General features: G+C 47.1%; 1 protein-coding gene across 2 annotated transcripts in view; it reads right to left on the reverse strand.

The window, feature by feature from the left end:
* Positions 1 to 26,425, reverse strand: part of MCTP2 (multiple C2 and transmembrane domain containing 2) — a 351,794-nt gene that overhangs the window by 324,031 nt on the left and 1,338 nt on the right. The window lies entirely within an intron of this gene.

Consider the following 26,425-nt stretch of genomic DNA (forward strand, 5'->3'; position numbering starts at 1 on the left):
TATCTTTTTCCAAAAACAGCTCAGAAAAGGAATTATGGTAGATTTACCATGGTTAACCCTCTTTCTGCGAGGTACACTCGGAAAACGAAGGGAAAACATTGAGGTGTAGAGCAGGATCTTGATCCAGAAGCACCATCAGGCAAAGCTTTGACTGTCCCAGGATACATTGGGGCCTTCTCTATAACCCCGCCTTCAGGCACTGAGAGCTCAGTTTCGTTAACCAGTCCAATGCAGGAGCAGGTAAAAGAGAAGACAGATGTTCGTCAAATAAAAACCACAATCTCACGACAGGAGAGGGCACCAGCGGCTAATGCCATATAACCCAAAGAAGCTAAGTGCGTCAGGGTGGGTGCCCTGCGGAACCCAGTGTACCTCGCAAAAAGAAAGAAAGAGTTAACTATGTTAAGTCTACCATAACTCTCTTTTTCTGCACGGGGTACACTGTTCCACAGAGAAAACATTGGGGATGTCCTAAAGCAATTCCTCAAGGTGACGCGCCCTAGTGGTAAAGAGAACCCAGCGTCCAAAGGAAGCATTCTGGGAGGCGGAAGTATCAAAGGCATAGAACCTAATGAACATGTTCACTGAGGACCACATAGCCACCTTGCACAATTGTTCTGGGGACGCGCCATGGCGGGCTGCCCAAGAAGGTCCAATAGACCAAGTAGAATGGGCTTTAACTGCAGCAGGAGCTGGGAGTCCAGCCTGCGCATAGGCTTGTGCAATCACCATTCTAATCCATTTGACAAATGTTTGCTTAGCCGTACAAAAAGGGACACTGACCTCCTGATGGAGGCAGTCCTCTCCACATAGACACGGAGAGCCCTAACCACATCCAAAGAACGTTCTTTGGGAGACAAATCACCTTAGGCAAATAACCGGGACGAGTTCATAGAACCACCCGGTCCCAGTGGAATATGAGAAAGGCACTTTGTCCTGTCGTCTACCCTAAGTCAGACACTCGTCTTCAGAGGCAATGGCTAGCAATAACAGGACCTTGGCTGTGAGCCATTTAAGGACCACCGATTCAAGAGGTTCAAATGGCATTAAGCACAATAGACAAATTTCATTGAGCCACAGGAGGGCCATAGGGAGGCTGAATCCAAATAACGCCCTGATTGAACGTCTGAACGTCAGGTATAGATGCAATTTCTCTCTGAAACCAATCCGACAAGGCAGATATATGAACCTTGAGGGAGGCCAGACGAAGACCTCGGTCCAGTCCTCTTTGCAGAAAAGCCAGTATTCTGGAAGTTCTGAATCTATGGACATCGTAATTCTTATCAGCACACCAGGTGCAGTAAGAATTCCAAACCCTGTAATAAATCCGGGCAGAGGCCGGATTGCGGGCTTTCAACATAGTTTGAAAATCAAACTCTAAAAATCCTTTGGCTCTCAGGAGAGATGCTTCAAGAGCCACGCCGTCAAAGCCAGTCTGGCCAGGTCTGGGTAGAGACAAGGGCCCTGTACAAGGAGTTCTGGTCGTTGAGGAAGTAGAAGAGGATGCCCTGTCGCTAGACCCTGCAGGTCTGAGAACCAATGCCTTCTGGGCCACGCTGGAGCGACTAGAAGCAGTATTCCTCCTTACTGTTTGAACATCCGTAGAACCCTGGACAGGAGTGACACTGGAGGGAACATGTAAGGCAGCCGAAAGTTCCATGGTACTGTCAGTGCGTCTACGAATGCTGCTCGAGGATCCCTGGTCCGAGATCCAAAGACCGGAACCTTGCGATTGTGTCGAGACGCCATGAGATCCACGTCCGGTAGACCCCACCTGTCCACTAGAAGTTGAAAGACTTCTGAATAAAGGCTCTACTCTCCGGCGTGTACGTCCTGACGACTGAGGTAGGCCGCTTCCCAGTTCAGGACACCCAGAATGAACACTGCCGATATACTTGGCAGATGGCGCTCTGCTTAACGAAGGATTTTTGACACTTTCTTCATAGCCATGTGGCTTCAAGTGCCGCCTTGATGGTTTATGTATGCCACTGTCATGGCGTTGTCTGACCGTACTTGAACCGGTCTGTTCCTTACCAGAGGCAGGGCGAGTGATAATGCACTGAACACCACCCTCAGCTCTAGGATGTTTATTGGGAGGAGTGATTCTTCCTTGGTCCACAGACCCTGAAAAAAGTGTTGCTCCAACACCGTTCCCCATCCCCTCAGAATGGCATCAGTTGTCAGGAGGACCCAGAAGGGATGGCCCCTGCTCAATTGCTGGTTCTGGAGCCACCAGGTCAGCGACAAACGAACCTCCGGAGTCAACAAGATCGTTTGGGATCTGATCTGATGAGGCAGGCCGTCCCACTTGGCAAAAATTAATCGTTACAGAGGACGGGAATGAAATTGAGTGTACTCCACCATGTCAAACGTCGACACCATCAGGCCAAGAACTTACATTGTCGAGTGAATGGACACTCTGGGGTGACAGATGAAGTGTCTTATCCTGTCCTGGACAGGAACAGTCTCTGACTGTGTGTATCCAGAAGCGCCCCTAGGTGCACCATGCTCTGAGCAGGGACCAGCAAGGACTTCTTCCAATTGATCAGGCATCCGTGGGCTTTTAAGCAACTCACCCTCAATTGTAGATGATTGAGGAGGACATAGTGGGAACTCACCAGAATCAGCAGGTTGTCCAACTACGGCAGGATTCTGACTCCCTGGCGACGGAGGTGCACCGTCATCACGACCATAACCTGGGTGATGATCCGAGGAGTCATGGGCAGTCCGAACGGCAGAGCCTGGAATTGGTAGCGACTGTCGCCAATAGCAAACAGTATGAACTGCTGATACGATATCGTAATGCAGCTAAGCATCCTGTATATCCAGGGATACCATGTAATCTCCAGGTTCCATTGCCAGCACGATAAAGCGCAATGTTTCCATATGAAACTTGGCTACCCTCACAAATTTGTTCAGTGACTTGAGGTTGAGTATAGGCCGAAAAGACCCATTGGGTTTCTGCACTAGAAACAGGGTCGAATAATAGCCTCTGCACGCTCGGACTGAGGTACCGGCACAACCACTCCTGAACTCAGGAGGGAACCTACCACCGTTTGTAGACCCTGCGCCATCAATGGATCCAAAGGGAGTACCGTAGTGCAAAACTGGTGAGAGGGACGTCTCTTGAGAGAGACAGCGTACCCGTGAGAGACAACTGCAGACAGATTATAAAAAGGCTCAAAGGAGAGTGTGATTTTAATGTTGTGTATTGTCAGATATATTTTTTACTTATAAATTTTCTTATTATTTTTTTTATTTCATGTTATATATTTATGTATTTTGTGTATAATAAATTGTGGACTGTTTGACATTATCAAGGACAGCCCTTCCCTCTTTTTATATTTCTTGTATCAAAAATGCAGTGATTATTATAAGCACAATAAAACTACACTGGATTAGATTATTCTATATACATACACAATGCAAATTTGCCCAGCACTCCCTGTATTTGCAATGGTCCCGGGTGTCCTCCGCAGTAAGCACTAGTACAAGTAGGTAAAAGAAGCAGCGGCACTCCGAATTAAATTGAGTAAATAACTTTTGTATTGGTGCAAGACATGGTCACATACGGATATATATATATATATATATATATATATATATATATATATATATATATATATATATATATATATATAAAAACACAGCGCGGTCCTAGACCGGAGGTATATCTCAGAATACTCGTGCAATATATTCTTGAATAGGTACACTCTTTCTTAATTAATGCTGTCTGTAATAAGATATGTAGAAAACTCAAGTGTCTAAAGTCTCAGCACTGTGTACAGGCGGCTTTACAGGGGAGACCTTGCCCTGCAATCTCAGAGACCAGCAGCAGCTATGCTCAGAAGATGGCACCCAGTGTCTCTGAGTGAGGCAGCTCCAGGGCGGGAAATCTGCGAGGAGATGGCACCCTGGGCCAGGGGAGGGGCTACAGGTCAAACGCCAACTCCCCTATGCTGGACCTCACCGCCGGTACTATGGAGCCTTACCAATAGGTGCACTAGTACATCCGACTTGTACACCCATTCCCTGGCGGATATAGTGGGTTCCCTGCTCGGTGACAGTGCCCACGCCAGCGTCGTAGTCCATCTCCCTAGACTGCGATCAGAAACGCAATTTAGTGGCAGGACCCACCTGGGGGACCCTCTTACCTCCTCCCTTTGCAGCAGCCACGCGAACCAGGAGAGCTTCTGCAACCGTGTGCCTAAGCCGGAGCATCCCCCAGTCGCAAGTACCCGGGATCTGAGCCGCGGGAGTATGCAATGCCGCTTGGGAGGTGACGGACACGCAGCACTGAATGTCACCCTGACATAACAGTGCTGCAGCCCTTGAAGTCTTCTAAGGTTTTTCAGGGCTGCCCAGTGCAGCCCGCCTGTTAGGTGACCTGCTGCCTGCAGGCACCACTCAAAACTGAGCTCTCAGTGCCTGGAGGCGGGGTTACAGAGGAGGCCCCAATGCATCCTGGGACAGTCAAAGCTTTGCCTGATGGTGCCTCTGGATCAAGATCCTGCTCTACACCCCAATGTTTTCTTGTGGAACACAGTGTACCCGCTGCAGAAATTGTTGTTATTTTATGATTGAATCAGGTCATCCGTCAAGAACATCAAGTTAAAAAACGTATCCAACACTATTTTCTAACGAATTTTTTTTAAAACACATGAAATTGATTTTGGTATTTTGAAAAGTATAGCAATATATCGGAAAATCAATAATCAACATTGCAACTTGCAACGGTGGCTGCATTTTTCTGCAGCAGCCAGGTATATATATAGATTTCACCTGGCAGCTGCAGAACGGATCAGTATCTGAGTATACACTGTGGCAGAGGTTCAATTGATTACGGCCCTCATTCCGAGTTATTCGCTCGCAAGCTGCTTTTAGCAGCATTGCACACGCTAAGCCGCCACCTACTGGGAGTGAATCTTAGCTTAGCAGAATTGCGAACGAAAGATTCACAATATTGCGAAAAGATTTCTCTGTGCAGTTTCTGAGTAGCTCGAGACTTACTCTTCCAGTGTGATCAGTTCAGTGCTTGTCGTTCCTGGTTTGACGTCACAAACACACCCAGCGTTCGGCCAGACACTCCCCCGTTTCTTCAGCCACTCCCGCGTTTTTTCCAGAAACGGCAGCGTTTTTGCACACACTCCCAGAAAACGGCCAGTTTCCGCCCAGAAACACCCACTTCCTGTCAATCACACTCCGATCACCAGAACGAAGAAAAAACCTTGTAATGCCGTGAGTAAAATACCAAACTTCTTAGCAAATTTACTTGGCGCAGTCTTAGTGCGAACATTGCGCATGCGCAATTAGCAGAAAATCGCTGCGATGCGAAGAAAATTACCTAGCGAACAACTCGGAATGAGGGCCTACTTTTCCCCAGAGGATGCAGAGAGGAGCAGCTGCAGGGTATATACTGGGGAAGGGGCTTTATGGATCTAACTTCTCCAGTGGCTGTCAGTGTGGACAGTGGCCACAGCGTGGGGAGTGTCCAGAGGCAAGTTGGTCACCGTGCTAAGCAGAGATCAGCAGACACTGGGAGAAAAGCCAATGGTGCAGATGGGCCAAGAGGGACCTCTAAGACTGGCAGCTGCTGGAAGATTATCTTCCAGTAGCTGCCCAGTGGATGTCTCTGAATGGTTGCATCAAATGCGACCACATCTGATGAGACGATGCCAGGCAAAAGGTTAAGGCACCCTGACAGTACAGATTTTTTTAAAAGTCCATGTTGGGGCACATGGATATCCATGTTAATTAGTACAGCGGTCATTTTGATTTAACCATCTGTGCTCAAGCACGGATATCCTTAGAACCTGGACCGATAGGGAGCCCTGAAGATCAAGTTTGGGAAACACTACCATATGAATTTAACATGGAACAACATAAGGTCACAGCAACATTTAAAAAAAAAAAAAAAAAAAAATTGTAGCAAAGGCACAATAGTACAGTGTTTTTGTTTAATAAATTGAAAAACCCGGAAGAATTCACAGCTAGATTTATCAAAAGACAGCAACATTTTTCCAGTTAATTGATAGTTTAATTTAGCAATCATCAGTTTGTACAAAGGTTCCCATAACATGATGCTGAAAGGGTATCTGGTCTCTAGGTCGACCACACTTAGGTCGACAATGTCTAGGTCGACTGGTCAAAAGGTCCACATGAGTTTTTCACAATTTTTTTTTAACTTTTTCATACTTAACGATCCATGTGGACTACAACTGGGAATAGTAACCTGTGCGAAGCACAGTGGTAGCAGAGCGAGGCACCTTGCCCGAAGCATGGAGAGCGAAGCGAGCCATGCGAGGGGACACGGTGCACTAATTGGGGTTCCCGTTCACTGTATGGGGAAAACGACAATTTTTTTTTTTATTTTAACTCATGATCTTTTGACCTGTCGATCTAGAAACCCTGTCGACCTAGTTACTGTCAACCAATAGTGGTCGACCTTCCATATCACACCCGCTTGAAGTTACAGTTATTGTTGGGATTTCCAAGTGGATTAAAAACTTTTCAAATGCATTTTAGGAGCATTTTTGAAAAATGGAAGGTCTCCACATATAATTTTCATTTGTGCACATGTAATACCAACTACTGACTGGCTGGGTTTCAGTTTGAACATCGGGGATCATTCAGACCCGATCGCAAGCTGCATTTTTCTGCAGCCGTGCGATTGGTTCTGAATAGCGCATGCGGGCCGCAATGCGCAGGCGCGTCGCTGCCAAGTGACGGGGGTCGCCGGACAGCAATGATTTCAACGACGAAAGCGATCGCAAGAAGATTGACAGGCAGAAGGCGTTCCTGGAAATGGCGAGTTGTCGCCCAGGGAGTGATGCAGGCGTGTCCACCCGTTCTGGAGGAGGGTACCTGACGTCACCAGCGGCCTGGATCGTCGCAGAGGCTGAGTAAGTCCTGGGCTGTGCAGAAACATTTGTGCAGCTCACTGCACAGCCGTTCGCACCCCTGCGATGCGCTTACCCCCTTCCCTGTAGGCGGCGAATACTGGTTGCCATTAAAAGACATAAAGACCAAACAGGCAGCTATGAATGTATTGCACAGTGATCTCATACCACTGTTGTCAGTGTGATTGACAATCCCAACACTGTAACCTCTTAGTATGTGAAGTAGACTTCTAGGACAATAAATTGTTCAGCTAGCTAATATTTACTCACAAATAAGCAGTTTGCATAATAACCTGTTCTGTTTTAATAATTAGGGAAAGTCAATATTATTTTTCTCTATTAATTTAGGCTTCGACCCAGTTTAAAGAGACATATTAACCCTTGCGCAGCTTGGGTGGTTTCTCCTGTGCAGACTCAATTTCTCCACGTTTACGCTCGTCACATTGCAACACCACTATAACAAGATTTTTTTTTTATGCACAGTACCCACACAATTTGTGTCTGCCTTTTTTTTTCCCCAAAGACTTTGATTTTTTTATAAAACGATATTGGCCTTTATTCCATCTAACACAGCAAACAAAACTTACATAAAAACAATTGTTTTTACTGTAATTTCATAAAAGTTAACTAAATGCAAATGCCTATATTTCTCTGACGTCCTAGTGGATGCTGGGTACTCCGTAAGGACCATGGGGAATAGACGGGCTCCGCAGGAGACTGGGCACTCTTAAAAGAAAGATTAGGTACTATATCTGGGGTGCACTGGCTCCTCCCTCTATGCCCCTCCTCCAGACCTCAGTTAGAATCTGTGCCCGGCCAGAGCTGGATGCACCCAGTGGGCTCTCCTGAGCTTACTAGAAAAGAAAGTATTTGTCAGGTTTTTTAATTTTCAGTGAGATCTGCTGGCAACAGACTCACTGCTACGAGGGACTGAGGGGAGAGAAGCAAACCTACCTGCTTGCAGCTAGCTTGGGCTTCTAAGACTACTGGACACCATTAGCTCCAGAGGGATCGAACACAGGGCCCGACCTCGATCGTCCGTTCCCAGAGCCGCGCCGCCGTCCCCCTTGCAGAGCCAGAAGACGGAAGAACCAGGAGAAAATCGGCGGCTGAAGACTCCGGTCTTCAATAAGGTAGCGCACAGCACTGCAGCTGTGCGCCATTGCTCCCACAGCACACCACACGCTCCGGTCACTGGTGGGTGCAGGGCGCTGGGCTGCAATATGTATACCTTTTTGGCAAGATGCACATAATACAGTTATAAACTGTATATGTGCCTAATCCCCCGCCATAAATATTATTAAAAAAGCGGGAGAAGCTATCTTCCTCAGCACAGCCAGCGCCATTTTCTCTTCACAGCTCCGCTGGAAGGACGCTCCCCAGGCTCTCCCCTGCAGTATACACTACGAGAAGGGTAAAAAAAGAGAGGGGGGGCACATAAATTTAGGCGCAAAAGGTGATATAAGCAGCTATTGGGGGAAAATTCACTTTGTGTTAGTGTAAATCCCTCTGTTATATAGCGCTCTGGTGTGTGCTGGCATACTCTCTCTCTGTCTCCCCAAAGGACTTTGTGGGGTCCTGTCCTCAGTCAGAGCATTCCCTGTGTGTGTGTGCGGTGTGTCGGTACGGCTGTGTCGACATGTTTGATGAGGACGCTTACGTGGAGGCGGAGATGGAGCCGATAAGTGTGATGTCGCCCCCTGCGGGGCCGACACCAGAGTGGATGGATATGTGGAAGGTATTAACCGACAGTGTCAACTCCTTGCATAAAAGGTTCGATGACGTAACAGCTTTGGGACAGCCGGCATCTCAGCCCGCGCCTGCCCAGGCGTCTCAGAGGCCATCAGGGGCTCAAAAACGCCCGCTACCTCAGATGGCAGACACAGATGTCGACACAGAGTCTGACTCCAGTGTAGACGAGGATGAGACAAATGTACAATCCACAAGGGCCATCCGATGCATGATTACGGCAATGAAAAATGTGTTGCACATTTCTGACATTAACCCGGTTACCACTAAAAAGGGTATTATGTTTGGGGAGAAAAAGCAGCCAGTGATTTTTCCCCCATCTGATGAGTTAAATGAATTGTGTGAAGAAGCGTGGTTTCCCCAGATAAGAAATTAGTGATTTCTAAGAGGTTACTAATGGCGTACCCTTTCCCGCCAACGGACAGGTTGCGTTGGGAAACATCCCCTAGGGTGGACAAGGCGCTCACACGCTTATCAAAAAAGGTGCCACTGCCGTCTCAGGATACGGCCGCCTTAAAGGAGCCTGCAGATAGAAAGCAGGAGGCTATCCTGAAGTCTGTGTATACACACTCAGGTACTATACTGAGACCTGCTATTGCTTCAGCATGGATGTGTAGTGCTGCAGCAGCATGGTCTGATACCCTGTCAGATAACATTGATTCCCTTGACAGGGATACTATTTTGCTAACCATAGAGCATATTAAAGACGTAGTCTTATATATGAGGGATGCACAGAGGGACATTTGCCGGCTGGCATCTAGAATTAATGCAATGTCCATTTCTGCCAGGAGAGTATTATGGACTCGGCAGTGGACAGGTGATGCTGATTCTAAAAGGCACATGGTAGTTTTGCCTTATAAAAGGTGAGGAATTGTTTGGGGACGGTCTCTCGGACCTCGTATCCACAGCAACAGCTGGGAAGTCGACTTTTTTACCTCAGGTTCCCTCACAGCCTAAGAAAGCACCGTATATCAAGTACAGTCCTTTCGGCCTCAGAAAGGCAAGCGGGTCAGAGGCGCGTCCTTTCTGCCCAGAGGCAGGGGTAGAGGGAAAAAGCTGCACCAGACAGCCAGTTCCCAGGAACAAAAATCCTCCCCTGCTTCCACTAAGTCCACCGCATGACGCTGGGGCTCCACAGGTGGAGCCAGGTGCGGTGGGGGCCCATCTCCGGAACTTCAGCGACCAGTGGGTTCGCTCACAGGTGGATCTCTGGGTTCTACAAGTGGTATCTCAGGGATACAAGCTGGAGTTCGAGGCGTCTCCCCCTCGCCGTTAACTCAAATCAGCCTTGCCAGCTACTCCCAAGGAAAGGGAGGTAGTACTGGCGGCAATTCACAAGCTGTACCTTCAGCAGGTGATAATCAAAGTTCCCCTCCTTCAACATGGACGGGGTTACTATTCCACAATGTTTGTGGTACCGAAACCAGACTGTTCGGTGAGACCCATTCTAAATTTGAAATCCTTGAACACTTATATAAGGAAGTTCAAGTTCAAAATGGAATCGCTCAGGGCGGTTATTGCAAGCCTGGAAGAGGGGGATTTTATGGTGTCACTGGACATCAAGGATGCTTACCTCTATGTCCCCATTTACCCCCTTCACCAGCAGTACCTCAGGTTTGTGGTACAGGACTGCCATTTCCAATTCCAGACGTTGCCGTTTGGTCTGTCCACGGCACCGAGGGTATTTACCAAGGTAATGGCCGAAATGATGATACTCCTTCGAAAGAAGGGAGTTATAATTATCCCGTACTTGGACAATCTCCTTATAAAGGCAAGGTCCAAGGAGCAGTTGTTAGTCGGAGTAGCACTATCTCGGGAAGTGCTACAACAGCACGGCTGGATTCTGAATATCCCAAAGTCGCAGCTGATTCCTACGACGCGTCTGCTGTTCTTGGGCATGATTCTGGACACAGAACAGAAGAAGGTGTTTCTCCCGGAGGAGAAGGCCAAGGAGTTGTCATCTCTGGTCAGAGGCCTCCTGAAACCAAAACAGGTGTCTGTGCATCACTGCACGCGAGTCCTGGAAAGATGGTAGCTTCTTACGAAGCAATTCCCTTCGGCAGGTTCCATGCAAGGATCTTTCAGTGGGATCTGTTAGACAAGTGGTCCGGATCGCATCTTCAGATGCATCGGCTGATCACCCTGTCCCCGAGGGCCAGGGTGTCTCTGCTGTGGTGGCTGCAGAGTGCTCATCTTCTCGGGGGCCGCAGATTCGGCATTCAGGACTGGGTCCTGGTGACCACGGATGCAAGCCTCCGAGGTTGGGGGGCAGTCACTCAGGGAAGAAACTTCCAAGGACAGTGGTCGAGTCAGGAGACTTCCCTACACATAAATATTCTGGAACTAAGGGCCATTTACAATGCCCTAAGTCAAGCAGAACCCCTGCTTCAAGACCAACCGGTGCTGATTCAGTCAGACAACATCACGGCGGTCGCCCACGTAAACAGACAGGGCGGCACAAGAAGCAGGCTGGCGATGGCAGAAGCCACAAGGATTCTTCGATGGGCGGAGAATCACGTGCTAGCACTGTCAGCGGTGTTCATTCCGGGAGTGGACAACTGGGAAGCAGACTTCCTCAGCAGGCACGACCTCCACCCGGGAGAGTGGGGACTTCATCCAGAAGTCTTCAAGCTGATTGTAAATCGTTGGGAAAGGCAACAGGTGGACATGATGGCGTCCCGCCTCAACAAAAAGCTAAAAAGATATTGCGCCAGGTCAAGGGACCCTCAGGCGATAGCTGTGGACGCTCTAGTGACACCGTGAGTGTACCAGTCGGTTTATGTGTTCCCTCTCCTCTTCCTCTCATACCAAAGGTACTGAGGATAATAAGAAAGTGAGGAGTAAGAACTATACTCATCGTTCCGGATTGGCCAAGAAGAACTTGGTACCCAGAACTACAAGAAATTATCTCAGAGGAACCATGGCCTCTGCCTCTCAGACAGGACCTGTTACAGCAGGGGCCCTGTCTGTTCCAAGACTTACCGCGGCTGCGTTTGACGGCATGGCGGTTGAACGCCGGATCCTAACGGAAAAGGGCATTCCAGATGAAGTGATTCCTACGCTGATAAAGGCTAGGAAAGACGTGACAGCACAACATTATCACCGTATATGGCGAAAATATGTTGCTTGGTGTGAGGCCAGGAAGGCCCCAACAGAGGAATTTCAGCTGGGTCGATTTCTGCACTTCCTACAGTCAGGAGTGACTATGGGCCTAAAATTAGGATCCATTAAAGTCCAGATTTCGGCCCTGTCTATTTTCTTTTAAAAAGAACTGGCTTCACTGCCTGAAGTTCAGACGTTTGTTAAAGGAGTGCTGCATATTCAGCCCCCTTTTGTGCCTCCAGTGGCACCTTGGGATCTCAACGTAGTGTTGGATTTCCTAAAATCACATTGATTTGAGCCACTTCAGACCGTGGAGTTGAAGTATCTCACGTGGAAGGTAGTCATGCTGTTGGCCTTGGCCTCAGCTAGGCGTGTGTCAGAATTGGCGGCTTTGTCCTGTAAAAGCCCATATCTGATTTTCCATATGGACAGGGCAGAATTGAGGACTCGTCCCCAATTTCTCCCAAAGGTGGTATCAGCGTTTCATTTGTACCAACCTATTGTGGTGCCTGCGGCTACTCGGGACTTGGAGAATTCCAAGTTGCTGGACGTAGTCCGGGCCCTGAAAATCTATGTTTCCAGGACGGCTAGAGTCAGGAAAACTGACTCGCTGTTTATCCTGCATGCACCCAACAAGCTGGGTGCTCCTGCTTCAAAGCAGACTATTGCTCGCTGGATCTGTAGCACGATTCAACTTGCACATTCTGCGGCTGGACTGCCGCATCCTAAATCAGTAAAAGCCCATTCCACAAGGAAGGTGGGCTCTTCTTGGGCGGCTGCCCGAGGGGTCTCGGCTTTACAACTTTGCCGAGCTGCTACTTGGTCGGGATCAAACACTTTTGCAAAATTCTACAAGTTTGATACCCTGGCTGAGGAGGACCTTGAGTTTGCTCATTCGGGGCTGCAGAGTCATCCGCACTCTCCCGCCCGTTTGGGAGCTTTGGTATAATTCCCCATGGTCCTTACGGAGTACCCAGCATCCACTAGGACGTCAGAGAAAATAAGAATTTACTCACCGGTAATTCTATTTCTCGTAGTCCGTAGTGGATGCTGGGAGCCCGTCCCAAGTGCGGACTTTCTGCAATACATGTATATAGTTATTGCTTAACTATAGGGTTATTGTTATGAGCCATCTGTTGAATGAGGCTCAGTTGTTGTTCATACTGTTAACTGGGTATAGTTATCACAGGTTGTACGGTGTGATTGGTGTGGCTGGTATGAGTCTTACCCTGGATTCCAAATCCTTTCCTAGTAATGTCAGCTCTTCCGGGCACAGTTTCCCTAACTGAGGTCTGGAGGAGAGGCATAGAGGGAGGAGCCAGTGCACACCAGATATAGTACCTAATCTTTCTTTTAAGAGTGCCCAGTCTCCTGCGGAGCCCGTCTATTCCCCATGGTCCTTACGGAGTACCCAGCATCCACTACGGACTACGAGAAATAGAATTACCGGTGAGTAAATTCTTATTTTTTCTTTAAATAAACACCACAAAGAAACATGTGGTTCTTGCTTAATCATTAATTCACCTCTCTAAAAGAGCAAAAAACATTTTTCATAATAAACTCTGTACCGGACAATGATGACTGCACCAGCATTGTAAGCTCTTGTTTTTGGGAAAAGTAACCTGTTTAGGTGCCCAAACAGCACATTTCGCGATCGCACCCAGTACTTTGGTCGGACTTACCTGCTTTACATAGCTAAACCCGACGTTTATGGGTGCGATCAGCACGGAAGAAAAACAACTGAATTGTGCCCTGAGATCTCCTGTCACTTTAGATGGGAGATCCGGCACACAAAACAATTGAAAACCCCCATAATGTGTAGAAATAATATGGTAACTAGGTGCGGATTGGGATGGAAAAACCACCCTAGGAAATTTCAGACAGCAACATCACATTGCAAGGGCCAATGTTTTGGTCTGTTGACAGACCTCTATGAAAACAGTACAATTACCTGGGTCACCCAAGTGAGAACAGATCTCCCCCTTATGTACAACCAAGTGTAACATTTGTTGCAGTGACAGGAAATGATGTCACCAAGGTAATTACTTGTTAAGCATCTATGGCTGTAAGGCATCTATTCCAAATCAAAGCTCACCCCGAGACCCATACATGCAAGATTAAATAAGTGAGGCCTTAAACTTGGCTATGCCCAGGTAGTAGACACCTGAACAGTCACAGCGCTGGTTTGCGGCATTGTCTGCCCACCAGACCAGCTGATAACTTCCAGTTTGGGTTCCAAGGTCCAACGCAAATTGCGGACGTGTACACCACTCAGGCAGCCTCTGAAGGGCTAATACAAATAATTATAAAGAGTAAATCATGCCACAGTACCTTATGGGTGTGGTATGGAAGGTCGACCACACTTAGGTCGACAGTGTCTAGGTCGACAGTAACTAGGTCAACAGGGATTCTAGGTCGTCTGGTCAAAAAGTTGACAGGAGTTTTTTTTTTTTTTTAAATTGGTGTCGTTTTCTCCGTACAGTGACCGGGAACCCTAATTAGTGCACCATGTACGTTCGCCATGCTTCAGGCAAGGTGCCTCGCTCTGCTACCGCTGCACTCGGCACAGGTTACTATTCCCAATCGTAGTCCACGTGGATCGTTAAATATGAAAAAGTTCACCGGAAAAAAAAAATTTGTGAAAATATATGCGAGTGCCCCCCTATGTGCGGGTGTCATTATGGGAGTGATCTCTCATCCATATATAGTACGGGTTGGGTATGCAAGACCGGTCTCCCGGCAGTGGAATGATGGCAAGGGGGAGCACAACAAGCCCCTTGTGGGCTCGGTGGACACGAGTGGGAATAGTCCCTGCTAGTCGGGATTTTCAGCGGGCGGGATGTAGAGGGAAGTGTTGTGACCGGCGGTCTCCTAACCGCCGGTCACGTAACTACATCCCATAGTAAACATGGTTTATATAGCAAATAATAAGAATTTACTTACCGATAATTCTATTTCTCATAGTCCGTAGTGGATGCTGGGACTCCGCAAGGACCATGGGGAATAGCGGCTCCGCAGGAGACTGGGCACAAAAGTAAAAGCTTGAACTAGCTGGTGTGCACTGGCTCCTCCCCCTATGACCCTCCTCCAAGCCTCAGTTAGGATACTGTGCCCGGACGAGCGTACATAATAAGGAAGGATATTGAATCCCGGGTAAGACTCATACCAGCCACACCAATCACACCGTACAACCTGTGATCTGAACCCAGTTAACAGTATGATAAACGAAGGAGCCTCTGAAAAGATGGCTCACAACAATAATAACCCGAATTTTGTAACAATAACTATATACAAGTATTGCAGACAATCCGCACTTGGGATGGGCGCCCAGCATCCACTACGGACTATGAGAAATAGAATTATCGGTAAGTAAATTCTTATTTTCTCTAACGTCCTAAGTGGATGCTGGGACTCCGTAAGGACCATGGGGATTATACCAAAGCTCCCAAACGGGCGGGAGAGTGCGGATGACTCTGCAGCACCGAATGAGAGAACTCCAGGTCCTCCTCAGCCAGGGTATCAAATTTGTAGAATTTAGCAAACGTGTTTGCCCCTGACCAAGTAGCTGCTCGGCAAAGTTGTAAAGCCGAGACCCCTCGGGCAGGCGCCCAAGATGAGCCCACCTTCCTTGTGGAATGGGCTTTTACAGATTTTGGCTGTGGCAGGCCTGCCACAGAATGTGCAAGCTGAATTGTACTACAAATCCAACGAGCAATCGTCTGCTTAGAAGCAGGAGCACCCAGCTTGTTGGGTGCATACAGGATAAACAGCGAGTCAGATTTCCTGACTCCAGCCGTCCTGGAAATATATATTTTCAGGGCCCTGACTACGTCCAGTAACTTGGAGTCCTCCAAGTCCCTAGTAGCCGCAGGCACCACAATAGGCTGGTTCACGTGAAACGCTGAAACCACCTTTGGGAGAAATTGAGGACGAGTCCTCAATTCTGCCCTATCCGTGTGAAAAATCAGGTAAGGGCTTTTATAAGATAAAGCCGCCAATTCTGAGACACGCCAGGCTGAAGCCAGGGCTAACAGCATTACCACCTTCCATGTGAGATATTTTAATTCCACAGTGGTGAGTGGTTCAAACCAATGTGATTTTAGGAACCCCAAAACCACATTGAGATCCCAAGGTGCCACCGGGAGCACAAAAGGAGGCTGTATATGCAGTACTTCTTTGACAAACGTCTGGACTTCAGGCACTGAAGCCAGTTCTTTTTGGAAGAAAATCGACAGGGCCGAAATTTGAACCTTAATGGACCCTAATTTTAGGCCCATAGACAGTCCTGTTTGCAGGAAATGTAGAAAGCGACCCAGTTGAAATTCCTCTGTAGGGGCCTCTTTGGCCTCACACCACGCAACATATTTTCGCCAAATGCGGTGATAATGTTTTGCGGTTACATCCTTCCTGGCCTTTATCAGGGTAGGGATGACTTCTTCTGGAATGCCTTTTTCCTTCAGGATCCGGCGTTCAACCGCCATGCCGTCAAACGCAGCCGCGGTAAGTCTTGGAACAGACAAGGTCCCTGCTGGAGCAGGTCCTTTCTTAGAGGTAGAGGCCACGGGTCCTCCGTGAGCATCTCTTGAAGTTCCGGGTACCAAGTCCTTCTTGGCCAATCCGGAACCACGAGTATAGTTCTTACTCCTCTCCTTTTTATGATTCTCAGTACTTTTGGTATGAGAGGCAGAGGAGGGAACACATACACTGACTGGTACACCCATGGTGTTACCAGAGCGTCCACCGCTATTGCCTGAGGGTCCCTTGACCTGGCGCAATATCTGTCTAGTTTTTTGTTGAGACGGGACGCCATCATGTCCACCTTTGGTTTTTCCCAACGGTTTACCATCTCTTGGAAGACTTCTGGATGAAGTCCCCACTCCCCCGGGTGAAGGTCGTGTCTGCTGAGGAAGTCCGCTTCCCAGTTGTCCACTCCCGGAATGAACACTGCTGACAGTGCTATCACATGATTCTCCACCCAGCGAAGAATCCTAGCAGCTTCTGCCATCGCCCTCCTGCTTCTCGTGCCGCCCTGTCTGTTTACGTGGGCGACTGACGTGATGTTGTCCGATTGGATCAATACCGCCTGACCCTGAAGCAGGGGTTTTGCTTGACTTAGGGCATTGTAAATGGCCCTTAGTTCCAGAATGTTTATATGAAGAGATGTTTCCATGCTTGACCACAAGCCCTGGAAATTTTGTCCCTGTGTGACTGCTCCCCAGCCTCTCAGGCTGGCATCTGTGGTCACCAGGATCCAATCCTGAATGCCGAATCTGCGGCCCTCTAGTAGATGAGCACTCTGCAGCCACCACAGAAGAGACACCCTTGTCCTTGGCGACAGGGTTATCCGCTGATGCATCTGAAGATGCGATCCGGACCATTTGTCCAGAAGATCCCACTGAAACGTTCTTGCATGGAATCTTCCGAATGGAATCGCTTCGTAAGAAGCCACCATTTTTCCCAGGACCCTCGTGCACTGATGCACTGACACCTGGCCTGGTTTTAGGAGATTCCTGACTAGCTCGGATAACTCCCTGGCCTTCTCCTCTGGGAGAAACACCTTTTTCTGGACTGTGTCCAGAATCATTCCTAGGAACAGGAGACGTGTCGTTGGAATCAGCTGCGATTTTGGAATATTTAGAATCCACCCGTGCTGACGTAACACTAACTGAGATAGTGCTACTCCGACTTCTAACTGTTCCCTGGACCTTGCCCTTATCAGGAGATCGTCCAAGTAAGGGATAATTAAAACGCTTTTTCTTCGAAGAAGAATCATCATTTCGGCCATTACCTTGGTAAAGACCCGAGGTGCCGTGGACAATCCAAATGGCAGCGTCTGAAACTGATAATGACAGTTTTGTACTACAAACCTGAGGTACCCTTGGTGAGAAGGGTAGATTGGGACGTGGAGATAAGCATCTTTGATGTCCAGAGACACCATATAGTCCCCTTCTTCCAGGTTTGCTATCACTGCTCTGAGTGACTCCATCTTGAATTTGAACCTCTTTATGTAAGTGTTCAAGGATTTTAGATTTAAAATTGGTCTCACCGAGCCGTCCGGCTTCGGTACCACAAACAGCGTGGAATAATACCCCTTTCCCTGTTGTAGGAGAGGTACCTTGATTATCACCTGCTGGGAATACAGCTTGTGAATGGCTTCCAAAACTGCCTCCCTGTCGGAGGGAGACTTTGGTAGAGCAGACTTCAGGAACCGGCGAGGGGGAGACGTCTCGAATTCCAGTTTGTACCCCTGTGATACTACCTGCAGAATCCAGGGGTCCACTTGCGAGTGAGCCCACTGCGCGTTGAAATTTTTGAGACGGGCCCCCACTGTGTCCGAGTCCGCTTGTAAAGCCCCAGCGTCATGCTGAAGACTTGGCAGAAGCAGAGGAGGGCTTCTGCTCCTGGGAAGAGGCTGCCTGGTGCAGTCTTTTTCCTCTTCCTCTGCCCCGGGTCAGAAATGAGTGGCCTTTTGCCCGCCTGTACTTATGGGAACGAAAGGACTGAGTTTGAAAAGACGGTGTCTTTTTCTGCTGAGAGGTGACCTGGGGTAAAAAGGTGGACTTTCCGGCCGTTGCCGTGGCCACCAGGTCCGATAGACCGGCCCCAAATAACTCCTCCCCTTTAAACGGCAATACTTCCATATGTCGTTTGGAATCCGCATCCCCTGACCACTGTCGCGTCCATAACGCTCTTCTGGCAGAAATGGACATAGCACTCACTCTTGATGCCAGGGTACAAATATCCCTCTGTGCATCACGCATATATAGTAATGCATCCTTCAAATGCTCTATAGTTAGTAATATACTGTCCCTGCAAACAATAGAAAGATTACACCTGCATGAAAATGCGCTCACAAGCAGCGGGGGAACAGATATCCAAAGAGGGGTGTTACCTTCACCCCAAAAAAGCTCAAATGTTACTAAAAAATGTTTTTTGGATATCTTATCTCCTGCGCTATTCTAGTTCAGTTTTCTATAAATAAGAGGAGTGAATCTTTACTTATCTTCACAAAGCAGGTAGTTTTCTCACGTCCTACTTCCTTCTTAATGGTTTTTCAATATGACTAATACGGAGCAATGAACATCCAAGAGTCCAGGGCTGACGGTGAGGATTCGTGGCAGACGAACCAGACGAGGAGAGGACGGGGTGCTGACCATTGGAGCTGGTTTTCCCGGGACCGTTGAAACATCTGCACAGCTTACTTTTAAGCGCCTCAAAATTTCCCAAATCTGGTAGGAAGCCACCCTCACAAATAATTGGATGTAGAAGTGGATATATGCTATATTTGTATATGTCTGAACGATATCCTATGATTGGAACAACTTTTTAGTATTAAAGAAATTGTTTTTATATACGTGTGGATCACACTCATTGGAAATTTGAATCAACGAATTTATTACAATTTATGTTAATATTTTTAATGGTAATACACTAGATTGTGTTTTATACATCTTCTTTTACATGGTTTTGACATTGGACTCTTGGATGTTCATTGCTCCGTATTAGTCATATTGAAAAACCATTAAGAAGGAAGTAGGACGTGAGAAAACTACCTGCTTTGTGAAGATAAGTAAAGATTCACTCCTCTTATTTATAGAAAACTGAACTAGAATAGCGCAGGAGATAAGATATCCAAAAAACATTTTTTAGTAATATACTGTCCCTATCCAGGGTATCAATATTTTCAGTCAGGGAATCCGACCACGCCACTCCAGCACTGCACATCCAGGCTGATGCGATTGCTGGTCGCAGTATAACACCAGTATGTGTGTATATACCCTTCAGGATATTTTCCAGCCTTCTATCCGCTGGTTCTTTGAGGGCGGCCGTATCAGGAGACGGTAACGCTACTTGTTTAGATAAACGTGTGAGCGCTTTATCTACTCTAGGGGGTGTTTCCCAACGCGCCCTAACCTCTGGCGGGAAAGGGTATAGTGCCAATAATTTATTAGAAATTAGCACTTTTTTATCGGGGGAAACCCACGCTTTATCACACACCTCATTTAATTCATCTGACTCAGGAAAAGCTACTGGTAGTTTTTTCACTCCCCACATAATACCCTTCTTTGTGGTACTTGTAGTGTCAGAAATGTTCAATGCCTCCTTCATTGCCGTGATCATGTAACGTGTGGCCCTACTGGACATTACGTTTGTCTCCTCACCGTCGACACTGGACTCAGTATCCGTGTCTGGGGCTGTGTCGACCCACTGAAGTAACGGGCGTTTTATCGCCCCTGACGGTGTCTGAGACGCCTGGACAGGCACTAATTGATTTGTCGGCTGTCTCATGACGTCAACAGTTTTTTGTAAAGTGCTGACATTGTCACGTAGTTCTTTAAATACAACCATCCAGTCAGGTGTCGACTCCCTAGGGGGTGACATCACTAATACAGGCAATTGCTCTGCTTCCACATCATTTTCCTCCTCATACATGTCGACACAATCGTACCGACACCCAGCACACACACAGGGAATGCTCTGATAGAGGACAGGACCCCACTAGCCCTTTGGGGAGACAGAGGGAGAGTTTGCCAGCACACACCAGAGCGCTATATATATATATATATATATATATATAGGGATAACCTTATATAAGTGTTACTCCCTTTTATAGCTGCTGTTTATAATTTAGCTGCCAATAGTGCCCCCCTTTCTCGTTTTTACCCCGATTCTGTAGGGACTGCAGGGGAGAGTCAGGGAGCCGTCCTTCCAGCGGAACTGTGAGGGAAAATGGCGCTTGTGTGCTGAGGAGATAGGCTCCGCCCCTTCACGACGGCCTTATCTCCCGCTTTTTTCTGGAAAACTGGCAGGGGTTAAATACATCCATATAGCCCAGGAGCTATATGTGATGTATTTCTTTTGCCATCCTAAGGTATTTCTGTTTTTATTGCGTCTCAGGGCGCTCCCCCCCAGCGCCCTGCACCCTCAGTGACCGGAGTGTGAAGTGTGCTGAGAGCAATGGCGCACAGCTGCAGTGCTGTGCGCTACCTTAGTTGAAGACAGGAACGTCTTCTGCCGCCGATTTCACCGGACCTCTTGGTTCTTCTGGCTCTGTAAGGGGGCCGGCGGCGCGGCTCCGGGACCCATCCAGGCTGAACCTGTGATCGTCCCTCTGGAGCTAATGTCCAGTAGCCTAAGAAACCCAATCCACTCTGCACGCAGGTGAGTTCGTTTCTTCTCCCCTTAGTCCCACGATGCAGTGAGCCTGTTGCCAGCAGGACTCACTGAAAATAAAAAACCTAAAATAAACTTTTACTCTAAGCAGCTCAGGAGAGCCACCTAGCATGCACCCTTCTCGTTCGGGCACAAAAATCTAACTGAGGCTTGGAGGAGGGTCATAGGGGGAGGAGCCAGTGCACACCAGCTAGTTCAAGCTTTTACTTTTGTGCCCAGTCTCCTGCGGAGCCGTTATTCCCCATGGTCCTTACGGAGTCCCAGCATCCACTTAGGACGTTAGAGAAACTAATATTGTCTGGTGATCAAAATGTCCCCATCCCATGAGAGAAGGTCTCACTCTGTCTAACATTTGTAACCCTGAATTCATGGAAGCCAGCACGTAGGAAAATTCCCAGATAACCGGACTCCATGATCTTTCTGTAGTGTAGATGTTATTGTCTGGTTAGGTGAACCCACAGAAGTTGATGCCTGGTGATCATTATCTAATTAGAAAGAAGGTGTCGCTATGTTTCTAGTGCCAGGGTTGGAGACCTACAGGGACTTGTATTCCTTATCACCCTACCATTTTTTTAATTATGTATTTTTTCACAAAAAAAGTTTTGTGTTGCATGTGCCCAACAACGTCACTTTCTGATTCTACTCCCAGCCACCTACAGATCCCCATTATTAATCATGACCGGTATGGACAAGGTAATTCTGTTTTGTTTTCTATAGACTCAACACTATGGATTACAAGTTGGGCTTTCCATGCACAATCATAATGCATAGGAGTGCCACTCATAGACCCTTGAGAAATGGTTAAATGTTTTACATATGTACTAAGGCTAGCGTTACGTGCATTCAAGCATATATGTAAGTAATACTTTATTGCAATAATTTAACATTATTTAATCACTGTAGAATGTGAGCAATGAGATGCCACAGTTGAAACCATTCAAAGCAATAAATAACTTTTCTCTCTGCTGCTCCTTGTCCAGCTGAGCTGAAGACCATTAAGGTGCATCAACTAGAAGTTCACTTGGGTTTATCGATAAATGTGCATAATTGTGCAAAAGCACAGGAGCCTACTCCAGCAAGAAGCTGCTATCACTATAGAGTGAAGTGTAGAAAGCACATTGCAGGCAAGGACATGAGGAACAAATCTCAGTTACAGAATTACACACAATATGGAGGTGTTCCATAACCCCTTTTATAACTCCTGAAGGAAAACAGCAAATTTCTATAATAACACCAACATCAGGGCCATGGCTCCAGGATTACGAACATGTATTTATTTTTTATCTAGATACTGCTACAGTATCCCAAATATTGAATCAGCAACTAGAAAAGCTATCAGATAACATTTTTATAACTTAGATGAAACAACCACTAGGGCAGTGGGTTCCGAATGTTTTTGTTTCACGGCGCCTTACAGTATCAGAAGTTTAATCACGGCACTCCCTAGGTCAAAAGTTGTTACGGAGAAAATCAGAAAAAAAAAATATGAAATTAAATAAGTTGTGTTTATACGTTATCCATAGGGTCAGTTATGTGGTGAGGGACAGGATTCACTTCTGTTTGTCCACATATTTTATGGCTGGAAGACGCAAGTCCAGCGTTAACCCATTACATTGACCATAAATAATTTGAATTGGCTCTGGACCACCAACCTAGGGCACCCCTGCAAATGCCCCGAGGCACCCAGTTTGGGAACCACTGCATTAGGGAGTAATAGATACACTACTTTTTATTTTACATTTTCATTAAACAAAAGATAGCTATACTTGTTTTGATTTAGTGAAATGTAATTACTACATGGTCTAGTTTATTGGACTGATATTTTAAGATCTGACAAAATGAAAAAAACCCACACATAATAAGCAAGACTGCTGTCAGGAAGATTTATCTATCAGTAACGGTTATTTTTCCACAGATGCCGGCTAATGCCAATTTGGCCTATGCACAGGAGCAAATGTGGTTATTATATTCCAAGTACAGTGCCTCATCTGCTCATTTCAGGAGCAATTGGCAATGCTATTCTGTTTTATTATCGACCATCTTCCTTCAAATCCAAGAACAAACAACTATTTACTGCAAATATTTCAAACACTTTACGAAAAACTGCAAAAAAGGCACAAAAACATTTTAGCATCTCTAGATAATATGACAAAGCAATTTCTAGACCAAAGATTTGTAATTTTGAAAGTTGCATGGATCCATGGAGCAAGTGTGACTGTACTAAGGGGGTAATTCCAAGTTGATCGCAGCAGGATTTTTGTTAGCAATTGGGCAAAACCATGTGCACTGCAGGGGAGGCAGATATAACATGTGCAGAGAGAGTTATGGGCCCTACATACATGACGATCCGCCGCCGAGCTGCCCGACGGCGGATACGGCCGACCCGGCGGCGGGGGGGGGGGGGGCAGTGACGGGGGGAGTGAAGTTTCTTCACTCCCCCCGTCACGCGGCTCCATTGAAGTGCAGGCAAGTATGGACGAGATCGTCCATATTGGCCTGCATGCACAGCCGACGGGGGACCAGCGATGAACGAGCGCGGGGCCGCGCATCGTTCATCGCTGGAGCCTCCACACTGAGAGATATGAACGAGTTCTCATTCATTTATGAACGAGATCGTTCATATCTTTCAAAAAAATCGGCATGTGTGTAGGGCCTATTAGATTTGGGTGGGGTGTGTTCAATCTGCAATATAATTTGCAGTGTAAAAATAAAGCAGCCAGTATTTACCCTGCACAGAAATAAAATAACCCACCCAAATCGAACTCTTTCTGCACATGTTATATCTGCCTCCCCTGCAGTGCACATGGTTTTGCCCAATTGCTATCAAAAATCCTGCTGCGATCAACTTGGAATTACCCCCTAAATAAAGTAACAACACGTTTATTTAGCAATCGTGTCTTGCTCCATTACCAACTGATGCGATCAGCTTCCTGAGAGGATGTAATAGTGTTTTGAGATGACAGGAAGTTAGCAGCCAGTGTCTAGGTGCTATTCTATGTGCAATTAATATGAAGTGGTTTGCTGATTGCAGGACCTTCTACTAGGACATGGTGTAACAGTAAAACTGACATCTCTATTACAAGCAACCTAAAACCAGAAGCTTGATTTAGTTGGATTCACTACAGCCATCTATTCCAAGTGTCAAACAGACTGCTTAAAAACAAAAAGGTGCCAGTTGCAGTCACTTACTACCAGCTTCCCTGATGAAGCTATGGATATGCAACCATATATTGGTACATGATTCCCTGCTGAATATGCAGGATGATACCACGTTTATGCTGTGCCACTTGTTCACTGTATCCTTTCCATACCATTCACCTACAGATTTATCATGTTCAGCATTAGTCCATGGCAATGGCAGATTTTTCCTAGCGGTGCAGAGACTCCCCCTATAAAAATCAGCCACCACCAGTGAGCCCCCAGTGATTGCAGCAGCTTCATATTGGAAGCACTATTTGCTACCTCATGCTGGACTGTGGGCTTGATGCAGAAACGTACGCTAATGCAGCTGCAACTGCGATTTTCTCTGCAACACAACTGCAGATTTCAGCAAGTGAATCTGCCACCCAGAAAGGAAAATAGAATCCCACTGGAGCCAGCGCAACTCATTCACAATTACGTACACATACACAGACTATATGCAAAAACAAGGAACATCTGGCTGAAGGGTAGACCTATGGCTACGCAGACTGTACCGGGCAGTAGTCACGCAGGTGCCATGTTTTTGTACATTAAGGACCTCAGCTGACGTCAGAATCACTCCCCAAAAATGGCAATGACACACCGACGTTTTAACAACCACTCCCCGCTAACACCATGTTAATGCCCCCAGTCACTTCCTGGCAATTACTTTGCGAAGGAGTCCTCATTGCGTGTGGATTTGCAGCAGCACCTTGAAGCATGCGCAATGTGAACGCAGCACATGCGCAGTCTGCCGATAATCACTCCGTTGCATGGAACATCTTACTTCTCTGAATCAGGCCCTGTGATCAGCAGATATGCTTCTTATAAGAAGCTCTTTCTGACAGCTCTTCTGTGCTTCTATGGCTGCAGCTTTGCAGTCCTTTGAAGCCGCAGGAAAGGGGGTGCATGTGCAGGTTTCCCTGCCAGCCATAATGTGGTTCTATGGGCTGCAGTTGATGCAGTCCATAGAAGCCAGTAAGCATGCACGACACTGTGGGTTTTTCTTCATCTTCCCAGACACCGACTGCGCCTTGTACACATGTGCTAGCCTGTGGTTATTTGTACTCCCCCTTCCCTCAGTGTGGCATAGCCCCAAGAAGTTCGGGCAGAGCAGCGGGAGGTGCCGGCAGCCCCCCGGAAGATGGCAGGTAGAAGCCACCACTGGGCTATGCCACTGCAGCCAGTTCCATTTCCTACAACTACAGGACAAACTCACTAACATTACATGTGACCGCACTATTGCATTGAACCGCAGTCAGCATTTATCTGTCAAGTGCACATTAGTCAATTAAATAAAGTGTGTGATGGTTGCTACAGTTTACTGCAAATTCCAATGTTAGTATGTTAGTCATACTGCGGAAATAAAGGATACTTTACAAATTTAAACACAATTATATTAAATTAGCTCCAGCTGTTGCAGCAGCAAAACAGTCTGGCCTAGAGCAAACCATTACAAACCGAGTAAAATGGGTGATAATGGAAGGTATACAATGGTACTAAAGTACTAAATATAGGGGGTCATTCCGAGATGATCGCTCGCTAGCAGTTTTTAGCAGCCGTGCAAACGCATAGTCGCCGCCCACGGGGGAGTGTATTTTCGCTTTGCAGGAGTGCGAACGCCTGTGCAGCAGAGCGCCTGCAAACACATTTTGTGCAAAACAAGACCAGCCCCGTAGTTACTTATTCTGTGCGATGATTGCTGCGATGAGTGACACGGTAATGACGTCAGATACCTGCCCAGCAAACGCCCGGCCACGCCTGCGTTTTTTCAAAACACTCCCAGAAAACGGTCAGTTGACACCCAGAAACTCCCACTTCCTGTCAATCTCCTTGCGTTCGGCTGTGCGATTGGAATCGTCGCTAGAACCAGTGTAAAACCACAAAGGACTTCGTACCAGTAAGATGAGCGTTCGAATTGCGGTACATACGCAGATTAACCTTTTTTTTCACTGATCGCTACGCAGCGAACAACAGCAGCTAGCGATCAACTCGGAATGACCCCCATAATACTAGTACAAAGCAACAACGGCATGCAGCTAGCACATCTATACTCATTATGCCAACAGTGACTGTGTAGACATGAGAAGCAGGAGCTGGGATCCCCACACAGTTCAATTGCTACTTAAAGCATTTCAACCGTGCAGGTATTAGAACGGAACATGCCGCTTTATATGGATTTCCAGCGCCGGCTTTTTCATGTCTACATAATCCCTGTCAACATACTGACGTAGACAATTTGTATGTATCCCAACAAGTACATAACTTCATTATCGGTGGCGACAGGTCGCTTATTGCCTTATAATAATACAAGTATCAGC

The sequence above is a fragment of the Pseudophryne corroboree genome, chromosome 6 (genome assembly GCF_028390025.1).
Source record: "Pseudophryne corroboree isolate aPseCor3 chromosome 6, aPseCor3.hap2, whole genome shotgun sequence".
Lineage (NCBI taxonomy): Eukaryota > Metazoa > Chordata > Amphibia > Anura > Myobatrachidae > Pseudophryne > Pseudophryne corroboree.